This window comes from Hyaena hyaena, unplaced genomic scaffold (genome assembly GCF_003009895.1).
Source record: "Hyaena hyaena isolate Hyena2069 unplaced genomic scaffold, ASM300989v1 scaffold_317, whole genome shotgun sequence".
NCBI lineage: Eukaryota > Metazoa > Chordata > Mammalia > Carnivora > Hyaenidae > Hyaena > Hyaena hyaena.
In genome coordinates, this window is record NW_024080950.1 from 862,891 (window position 1) to 873,840 (window position 10,950).

Genomic DNA, 10,950 nt, shown 5'->3' on the forward strand with positions numbered 1-10,950 from the left:
CTACGTCCCCTTTGTTACCTACCTTTCTTTCTGATATAATCAGACTATATAGTTTCTCTAGGTACATTATCTTTGTTTGTTTGGTTTTTTTTTTTTCCTCCTCACCTCCTGCCTTATTTTCCTTTTCTCTCTCTGAATTAAGCCTTTCAGTCTCTCTGCCTGGTCGATGTTCAATTTCTCTTTCTCCTCACTCCTGTCATTTCTCTCTCTGTATATGCTCTTTCATCAGCACTGCCTCCACCCTGCTCTGTATTTGTAGCTGGGATTTATGGTTTTAGGCTTTTAGACTGTCCTTTGTCTTTTGTTGTTAGTATTTTGTGGGGTTTTTTTTCGGTTTGCTTCTTTGTTTGATTTGTTTGTGCATTTGTGTGCTTTTGTTCCCTGTTTGCTTGTCTCTCTGTTTTCCTTTCCAGGGCTACCTCAAGAAACAAACCAAAGTACACATGGTGGAGAGTCCCAAATTTCACTATGAATAGGGAAATAAAATAACCAAAGCCTCAACATGAGAGACCAAGAGAAACCATTAAAAGAACACTTCCTGAATTGACAGGCCCTGGACAGTCTATGAGCCTCCTTTAATATAGCAGTATTTGCAGGTGCAGAGCAAAAAACAAGCTTTTAAAACTAACAAGAGACAGAAAGCTAACCAAAATGACGAAACAGAAGAACTCTCCTCAAAAGAAATTCCAGGAAGAAGTGACAGCTAAAGAAGTGGTCAAAACAGATATAAGCAACATAACTGACTAAGAATTTAGAACAATAGTCATAAAATTAATCGTTCGGCTTGAAAAAGGCATAGAAGACAGCAGAGACACTATTGCTACAAAGATTATGGATCTTAAAATTAGTTATGATGAATTTAAAAATGCTATAAATGAGGTGCATAATAAAATGGACATGGATTGAAGAGACAGAGAGGAGAATCAATGAATTAGAAGATACAATTATAGAAAAAGAGGAAGCTGAGAAAAAGAGAGATAAATTGATCCAGGAGCACGAAAGGATAATTTGAGAACTAAGTGATGAAATCAAACGGAACAATATCCAAATCATAGGAATTCTAGAAAAAGAAGAGAGAAAGGGACTGAAGGGGTACTTGAACAAATTATAGCCGAGAACTTCCCCAATCTGGGGAAAGAAACAGACATTGAAATCCAAGAGGCACAGAGAACTCCCCTCAGACGTAACTTGAATCAATCTTCTGCATGACATATCATACTGAAACTGGCAAAATATAAGGATAAAGAGAGAATTCTGAATGTAGCTAGGGATAAAAGGGCCCTAACATACAAAGGGAGATGCATCAGGGTAGTAGCAGACCTATCTACTGAAACTTGGCAGGCCAGAAAGGAATGGCAGAAAATCTTCAATGTGGTGAACAGGAAAAATATGCAGCCAAGAATCCTCTATCCAAGAAGCCCGTCATTCAGAATAGAAGGAGAGATAAAGGTTTTCCCAAACAAACAAATCCAGCCCCACAAGAAATCCTAAGGGGGGACTCTATGAGGGAAATGTTGCAAGGAACACAAAGTGCCAGAGACACCACTACAAGCATGAATCTTACAGAGAACACAATGACACTAAACCCATATTTTTTCAATAATAACACTGAATGTAAATGGACTAAATGCTCCAATCAAAAGACATAGGGTAGCAGAATGGATTAAAAAAAAAAAGAAAGAAAAAAAGATAAAGAAAAACAAGATCTATTTTCTGTCTACAAGAGACTCATTTTAGACCTGAGGATGCCTACAGATTGAAGGTAAGGGGATGGAGAAATATCTATCACGCTACTGAAGTCGAAAGAAAGCCAGAGTAGCCATACTTATATCAGACAAGCTGGACATTACAGGTAAGGCAGTAACAAGAGATGAAGAATGGCATTATATAATAATTACAGGGTCTATCCATCAGGAAGAGCTAACAATTATAAATGTCTATGCACTGAATTCGGCAGCACCCAAATACATAAAACAATTAATCACAAACATAAGCAATCTTATTGATAAGAATGTGCTAATTGCAGGGGACTTTAATACTCTACTTGCAGCAATAGATAGGTCAACTAGACAGAAAATCACTAAGGAAACAATGGATCTGAACGACACACTGGACCAGATGGACTTGACAGATATATTTAGAATTCTGCATCATGAAGCTATGGAATTCACTTTATTCTCGAGTGCACATGGTACATTCTCCAAGACAGATCACATACTGGGACAAAAAAAAGCCCTCAATAAATATAAAAAAAATGAGATCATACCATGCAAACTTTCAGATCACAATGCAATGAAACTTGAAATCAACCACAGGAAAAAGTCTGGAAAACCTCCAAAAACATGGAGGTTAAAGAACACCTAAAGAACGAGTGGGCCAACCAGGCAAGTAGAGAAAAAATTAAAAATATATGGAAACAAATGAAAATAAAAATACAACAATCCAAACTCTTTGTGATGCAGCAAAAGCAGTCCTAAGAAGAAATACATGGCAATCCAGGCTTATATCAAGACACTAGAAGAAGCACAAATATAAAATCTAACAGTGCACCTACAGGAACTAGAAGCAGAGCAGCAAGAACATTCCAAACCCAGCAGCAGAAGAGAAATAATAAAATCAGGACAAAAATAAACAATATAGAATAAAAAAAAAAAACAGTTGAACAGATCAATGAAAGCAAGAGTTGGTTTTTTGAAAAAATAAACAAAGTTGATAAACCTCTAGCCGGGTTTCTCAAAAAGAAAAGAGAGAGTATCCGAATAGACGATTTCACGAATGAAAATGGATTTTTTACAACCAACCCATCAGAAATACAAGCAATTATCAGGGAATACTATGAAAAATGATATGCCAACAAACTGGACAACTTAGAAGAAATGGACAAATTCCTAAACATACACACACTACCAAAATTCAAATGGGAAGGTATAGAAAATCTGAACAGACCAATAAGTAATGAAAAAATTGAATCAGTTATCAAAAATCTCTAAACAAATAAGAGCCCTGGGCCAGATGGCTTCCTTGGGAAATTCTACCAGACATTTAAATCAGAGTTAATACCCATTCCTGTCAAGCTGTTCCAAAAAATAGAAATTGAAGGAAAACTTCCAGATTCATTCTATGAAACCAGCATCACTTTGATTCCCAAACCAGACAGAGACTCAGCAAAAAAAGAGAACTACAGGCCAATATTCCTGATGAATATGGATGCAAACCTCCTCAACAAGATACTAGCAAATCGAATTCAACAGCATATAAAAAGAATTATCCACGTGATCAAGTGGGATTCATTCCTGGACTACAGGGCTGGTTCAATATTCACAAATCAATCAATGTGATACATCACATTAACAAAAGAAAAGATAAAAACCATATGATCCTGTTGATAGATGCAGAAAAAGCATTTGACAAAATACAGCATCCCTTCTTAATAAAGACTCTCGAGAAAATCGAGATAGAAGGAACTTACTTAAACATCATAAAAGCCATTTATGAAAAGCCCACAGCTAACATCATCCTCAATGGGGAAACACTGAGAGCTTTCTCCCTGAAATCAGGAACATGACAGGGATGTCCACTCTCACCACTGTTGTTTAACATAGTGCTGGAAGTCCTAGCATCACCAATCAGACAACAAAAGGAAATAAAAGACATCAGAATTGGCAAAGATGAAGTCAAACTTTCACTTTTCTCAGATGACATGATGCTCTACATGGAAACCTGACAGGCTCCATGAGAAGCCTACTAGAACTGATCCATGAATTCAGCAAAGTTTCAGGGTACAAAATCAAAGTACAGAAATCGGTTGCATTTGTATACACCAATAATGAAGCAACAGAAAGAGGAATCAAGAAACTGATCCCATTCACAATTGCACAAAAAACCATAACATACCTAGGAATAAACCTAACCAAAGATGTAAAAGATCTGTATAATGAAAACTATAGAAAACTTATGAAGAAAATTGAGGAAGACACAAAGAAATGGAAAAACATTCCATGCTCATGGATTGGAAGAATAAATATTGTTAAAATGTCAATACTACCCAAAGCAATCTACACTTTCAATGCAATCCCAACCAAACTTGCACCAGCATTCTTCTCAAAGCTAGAACAAAGTATCCTAAAATTTGTATGGAACCACGAAAGACCCCGAATAGCCAAAGTAATGTTGAAGAAGAAAACCCAAATGGGAGACATCACAATACCAGACTTTAGCCTCTACTACAAAGCTGTCATCATCAAGACAGTATGGTATTGGCACAAAAACAGATACATAGACCAATGGAATTGAATAGAGAACCCAGAACTGGACCCACAAATGTAGGTCCAACTAATTTTGACAAAGCAGGAAAGAGTATCCAATGGAAAAAAGACAGCCTTTTTAACAGATGGTGCTGGGAGAACTGGACAGCAACATGCAGAAGAATGAAACTAGACCACTTTCTTACACCATACACAAAAATAAACTCCAAATGGATGAAGGACCTGAATGTGAGACAGGAAACCATCAAAGAGGTTTCCCTAGAGGAGAAAGCAGGAAACAACCTCCTTGACCTCAACCACAGCAATTTCTTACTCAACACATCTCCAAAGGCAAGGGAATCAAGAGCAAAAATGAACTATTGGGATCTCATCAGAATAACAAAGCTTCTGCACAGCAATGGAAACAATCAATAAAACTGATAGGCAACTGACGGAATGGGAAAAGATAATTGCAAATGACATATCAGGTAAAGGGTTAGAATCCAAAATCTATAAGGAACTCACCAAACTCCACACTCGGAAAACAAATAATCCAGTGAAGAAATGGGCAGAAGACATGAACAGACACTTCTCCAAAGAGGCCATCCAGATGGCCAACAGACACATGAAACGATGCTAGCATCACTCATCATCAGGGAAATACAAACCAAAACCACACTGAGATACCACCTCACACTGGTCAGAATGGCTAAAATGAACAAATCAGGAGACTCTAGATGCTGGCAAGGATGTGGAGAAATGGGCACCCTCCTACACTGTTGGTGGGAATGTAAATTGGCGCGGTCCTTCTGGAAAACAGTGTGTAGGTTCCTCAAAAAATTAACAATAGAACTTCCCTTTGACCCAGGAATAGCACTGCTAGGAATTTACCCAAGGGATACAAGAGTGCGGATGCATAAGGGCACATGTACCCCAGTGTTCATAGCATCACTTTTAACAATAGCCAAAATCATGCAAACAGCCTAAATGTCCATCAAGTGATGAATAGATCAAGAAGATGTGGTTTATATATACAATGGAATGCTACATGGCAATGAGAAAGAATGAGATCTGGCCATTTGTAGCAACATGGATGGAACTCGAGGGTGTTATGCTAAATGAAATAAGTCAGGCAGAGAAGGAGAGATACCATATGTTTTCACTCATATGTGGAACAGGAGAAACTTAACAGAGGACCATGGGGGAGGGAAAGGGAAAAAACTAGTTAAGGAGAGGGAGGGAGGCAAACCAAAAGAGACTCTTAAATACTGAGAACAAACTGAGGGTTGATGGGGGTTGAGGAGAGGGGGAGGGGGGTGATGGGCATGGAGTAGGACACTTGTTGGGATGAGCACTGGGTGTTATATGGAAACCAACTTGACAATAAACTATTTAATAAATAAATAAATAAAGCAAACCATGGAGTGGGCAATTTTTTTCCTATAATGCTTCCTAATCTATTCAAGCATCCATCAGCAAATATTTGTCACCATTACTCTCAATAGGGAGACACACAAATTATTCAAGGGGCTTACAATCAAAAGGGGGAAAGGGCATGTGAACAGTAACTCCCAAGCAGAGAAATGCAGGCTCCAGGGATAATTGAAGAGTGTTACAGGGCACAGGAGGAGGGTAGCCAAGTCTGGAGCAGTGGGGTAGAGATGTGGGGATGAGGTGGGGGTTGTGGCTGCACACAGAAAGAACCTTTATTAAACAAGAGCCTACAAATAAGCTAATACTTCAAAAGTTTAATATAACCACTATTAGAGTTTTTTGGGCAGTCATTATAATTTGTCTCTAATATGTCTAGTAAACTATTTTTCCCTCAAAACATTTGAAAATACCGCACCTTATTCCCAGTCTTAAACATGAATGATATTTGACTGATGTGTTCAAATCATCCCCAACATGTGATTTCTACTGGCTAGGGAAACCTAAAAACGGAAATTAGTTTCTAGAAACCATTTCCCCTTCTAGCCATGCATCCAGAGTTCATATTTTTTAGTATCTAAATTAACTGAAAACTGGGAGAATGAGGATATGAGCATGGTATTAGAGAAAAGATAATGTCAGTATAGTTCTGTATTAAACCAGCACCAGCTTCCCAGATGGGATTTGTGGTTATAAGTGCAAACAGAATTGTACTTTCATAAAGCCAAGATTAAAAAAAAGCTTACTAACATTTTTACTTTGGGCAGATTATTCAATCCATTCACCATTTGCACCACACACCACATGCACCACACACACACACACACACACACATTCTCAAAAGAACTGATGCATAACATTGCTATAAATGAGAATAACCAAGAGTCGCTTGTATTGAATATCATATTATGAAATTATTAACGTACTCTGCAAGTCCCTATTCAAGCATTATGGTATTGTTTATTGCATGACAAGAAGACAGCCTTTATTGAATCAGAAACACAATACCCCACAAGGTAAAACTTGGAGCAAATGGACTTGCAGAACATAGTCCTCAAATGCTGTAGACAGTAGAAATCACTTACCTGTGAGTGTGAACTTGAGGAAGCCAGAGAAACAATGGACACTACTGTGGAGAGTCAAAGGCTTTACAACCTTTTCCAACTTCAGTTTTCATCATTACTAAACACTGAACAGAATTTGAGCTTTTTCTAAAACATTATCTATTTGCTGATGGGTCAATGCCCTGAAGGCCAGCCTGAGCACAGTTCAGTGACATCTGAGGAAAGGTTGAATACACTGAAAACCATGACTCCAAACACACAGTGGGCTTGGGAAGCTATCTGAGGGTTTCAACAGGCTTTGGAAGGTGTGGATTCCCTTGAAAGAAGGCATGAGACACTGGTGCTCCTTCCCTACCCAACCCCCTGCACCCTGCAAAAGCATTGTGATTCTGGCTACATCCAGCTCTTCTTTTCATAGGCCCTTGGTCTTAAGATATTACTTTAAAACATAACAAAAACAAAAACAAACAAAAACAAAAAACCCACAAAACCTTTAAACTTTTCCCCTCAATTTGAAAGATTCTTCTTGGAAAGTCCTTACATTGCAGGCCCCTGATATTCCTGACCCTGCCCCAGAATTGCATGGAGATAGATGACTGAAAGAACATGTGACAAAGCCTTTTTGCTCAAAACTCTGAGTGCTCACATGACCCCTGTACTCTGGCCTCAACAGTCAACAACCTCAGGCTCTCCCCACCAGGTAAATGATCTTTTTAAAGGCTTAAACTAACAGAAATCCAAATCAAATAAACACATGTGGCTTCTCCAGTGGTTTCCTGCTGTCCATATCTGTTCTTCTCCCTTCTTATTAATTCTAACATTTTTCTCAAATGCTCTTATTTTTTATCTCTCTCCCTGCCTGAGCTAACCATTTCCTAAGAGCACCTCACTGTGGCCTCCAGTGATGAATAATAATAGCCAATTCTGGTCAAGCCCTTGTTGGGTACCTGGCTCAGTTGAAGAGTCTATTTTGTACCTCCTTATCTGGACTTCTCAATAATCATAGGAGTTTGGTGCTATCATCATCATACTCATTTTATAGTTGAGGGAAATGAAGCACAGGGAGGTTAAATAACCCACCCAAAGTCTTATAACTAATAGGTCTAGAACCTATGCTCCTAATCACTCTATGCTGAACTTCCATCCCAGGCTCTGAAATGCAGGTGATGGGCCAGTGCTTCCCACTTTGCAGAAAATAAGATCAAATTAATGATAAGATCAAATTTTCCTAATTTAAAACTTTCCTGCCATAAACTTTTTAAAAATTCAGTATCCTCTATTTGTCTCTACTGAAATCTACATATACAATGGTTTATGATTTAGCCCCAATTGTGTAGTTTTATATGAATATGTTAAAATTTCAATACATCAAGAGCAACAAACACAAGAAAGTTTTCTAAGATATTCCCTCCATCTGAATTAGTTTGAGAAGTCCTGGGACAAGTTGACATCTGAGGCAATGCAAATGTAATAATATTGGGTTGGCACCAATTAGAACGCAGGCAAAAGAAATTTGCTCTACACCAAACCAAAGAGACAGCACAGCTGTCTGTAGCTTTAGATGGGAGAAGATTCTTGGTAGAATTTTGTGACCTTTGTTGTCATAAAATTGTTGCTAACACTCACAAAGTGAAAATGAGCTTCTCCCTGGCCCTAGTGTCCTAAGCCTTTTCTTTATGTGGAATGTAGATATAAAGGAAAATAATAAAAATAGAATGTTAGAATCAGAAGCAATATTGCAGATGTTCTGTTCAACCACCTCATCTTGTAGATGCATGAGCTGTCCTGAACCCCTTGGAGGTTTAGTAACTAATCTTCCTCTGCTCCTTCGACACTGACTCCTTGACCAGCTGGGGCAGGATGAATACCAAGTTTATCATTCCTATTTTATTTAAGCAGTAGGTGAGTTTTTCTTTATGGTTTCTGGTTTAAAAACAGGTAGGACTGTGGTCCCTGCTGTCCTCCAGTTAAAGCTTCGACTGAAGCACTTTTTGAGTGCTTACTATGTGCCAAATACTATTCTAACCTCTGAGATACAAGAATGAGCAAAACAGATGAGAATTCCTGCCCTCAGGTGTGGGAGGCAAGAGAGGTAGATAGTAAACGATAAGAGCAACAGACATGCAGATGGTGATAAATACTATGGAGAAAAACATTACAGAAAAAGACTATGATAGGGGGTATGCGTATGTATATTTGTGAGGTGAGAAGGAGTGTGGCCATTTTAAAGTAGGTGGTTAGATGAGGCGCCTGGGTGGCTCAATTGGTTAAGCGTCCAACTTCAGCTCAGGTCATGATCTTACAGTTCTTGAGTTCAAGCCTCACATCGGGCTCTGTGCTGACAGCTCAGAGCCTGGAGTCTGCTTTGGATTCTGTGTCTCTTTCTCTCCTGCTCATGCTCTGTCTCTTTCTCTCTCTCTCTAAAAAATAAACATTAAAATTAAAAAAAAAAGATATTAATAGCCCATATTTTCTCTTCCCAGTAAGTCAATGATATCCAAAAAAAATGACCATATGGTTGTGCAGTGATGATCCAATATTAGTGCAGCAGAACACTGTGAACAATAACCTACATTTTTCTGTTCCCCTTTCCTTATCCTGTGATTCTTCTCCAGATAGACAGTCAGGTGAGTTTTGTATATTTTGCATCTACCAAAGTCAGTATATTCTTCATTTTTTTTTTTGTAGACATGTAAAAAACACTAGAGGAAAAAACATGAAAAAGTAAACATGATTACTTGTACGTTATAAGAATCTGAATGTGCATCTTGTGGGGATGAGCACTGGGTGTTATATGGAAACCAACTTGACAATAAACTATTTAAAAATAAAATAAAAAATAAAAAAACAGAATCTGAATGTGCATGAGTTTTATCTTCTTGGTGCTTTTCTTCATCTTCTCAATTGTATACAATAAAAGCAAACTGCTTTTTCCTATATAATTTATTAAATGAAAAGAATAAAATATATGACAAAAAGTAATACCTATAAAGATGCTTAATAAAATTTATTAAAATTTTTATTAAAAGTTTATTAAAAATTAAAAATATTTCATTCTTTTTGATGGCTTATATAGTTAGATAAGTGTGTGTGTATGTGTATGCATACACTTGTATATATATATAGATGTATATATCATATCATCTTCTTTATCCATTCATCAGTTGATTGACATTTGGACTCTTTCCATAGTTTGGCTACTGTTGATAATTTATCTACAGGTTTTGAATGTTTTCCAAATACCAGTTGTGGTTCAGTTAGTGCTTTTCTCCCAGGAGGTTTTGGTTTCTGCAAAAACTATGGAACCATCATTTGGACATCACAGGCAAAATTTCTATGGATTTGAAGTCTGTCTGCATTGCAATCCCGGCCTATCCTAATGCAGACAAGTGCTGTGTGGTGGAGCCTGAAGCTACTACTCGGTGGTACAGCCCAGTAGTCCTAAACCTAGAGGCAGCTCCAGTCCCCTTCTCCCAAAAGCTGGCTCTAATCTGAACAGTCTTTGAGATCCCCATTGGCTCCTAGACAGTCTGCTCCAACCCTATATCACGTCTGGCTTTGGCTCCTGGGACTTCTCCAGACCCCACTTGGTTGGCCATTTAGAGTAAAACACTTGGCACATAAAACACTTCGTGATGGTCTTCATGCTTCTTTTAAGATAGTTGTGGAGACAAAAGTTAAAAATAGTGAGTTGAGTAACCTCAGTATATTGTTAGATATTTTATCCTCCCCCTATAGAATTAACAACACCAAATGAGACCTCTTCATCACACTCTTAGCAAGTTGTAGCTTACAATTACCTGATGAAATACATTGAACTCCACAACTATTTATCTCTTCAGCTGTCAGTACTTGGCCAGAATTTCTACTTCTGTTTCCCTCTCTAACGAGGAAAACTGACACAAAAATATAAATTTCATTCATGAGCAAATCTTTTCTCATACCTTTGAGTTCTCATCTTCCCCTGAAGGCTCATTGTTGCACACATATCTGTAGAAATAATGAGGGAACATTAGTAAATGGAAAAGGGAGAAGAATAGGTGAGAAAAACAAGAAAAAGGAAATCCGAGACAATGCTACAGAACAACATTCATTACCAAGTGATTGTGCCTATGGCATTGAGCAGTCATTTGAATTGTAAAATGAATTCATCTCTCACTGGAGAGGGGCAAGCCTGCTGAGACTTTAGGAAAACTGAGTTCTCATGACTG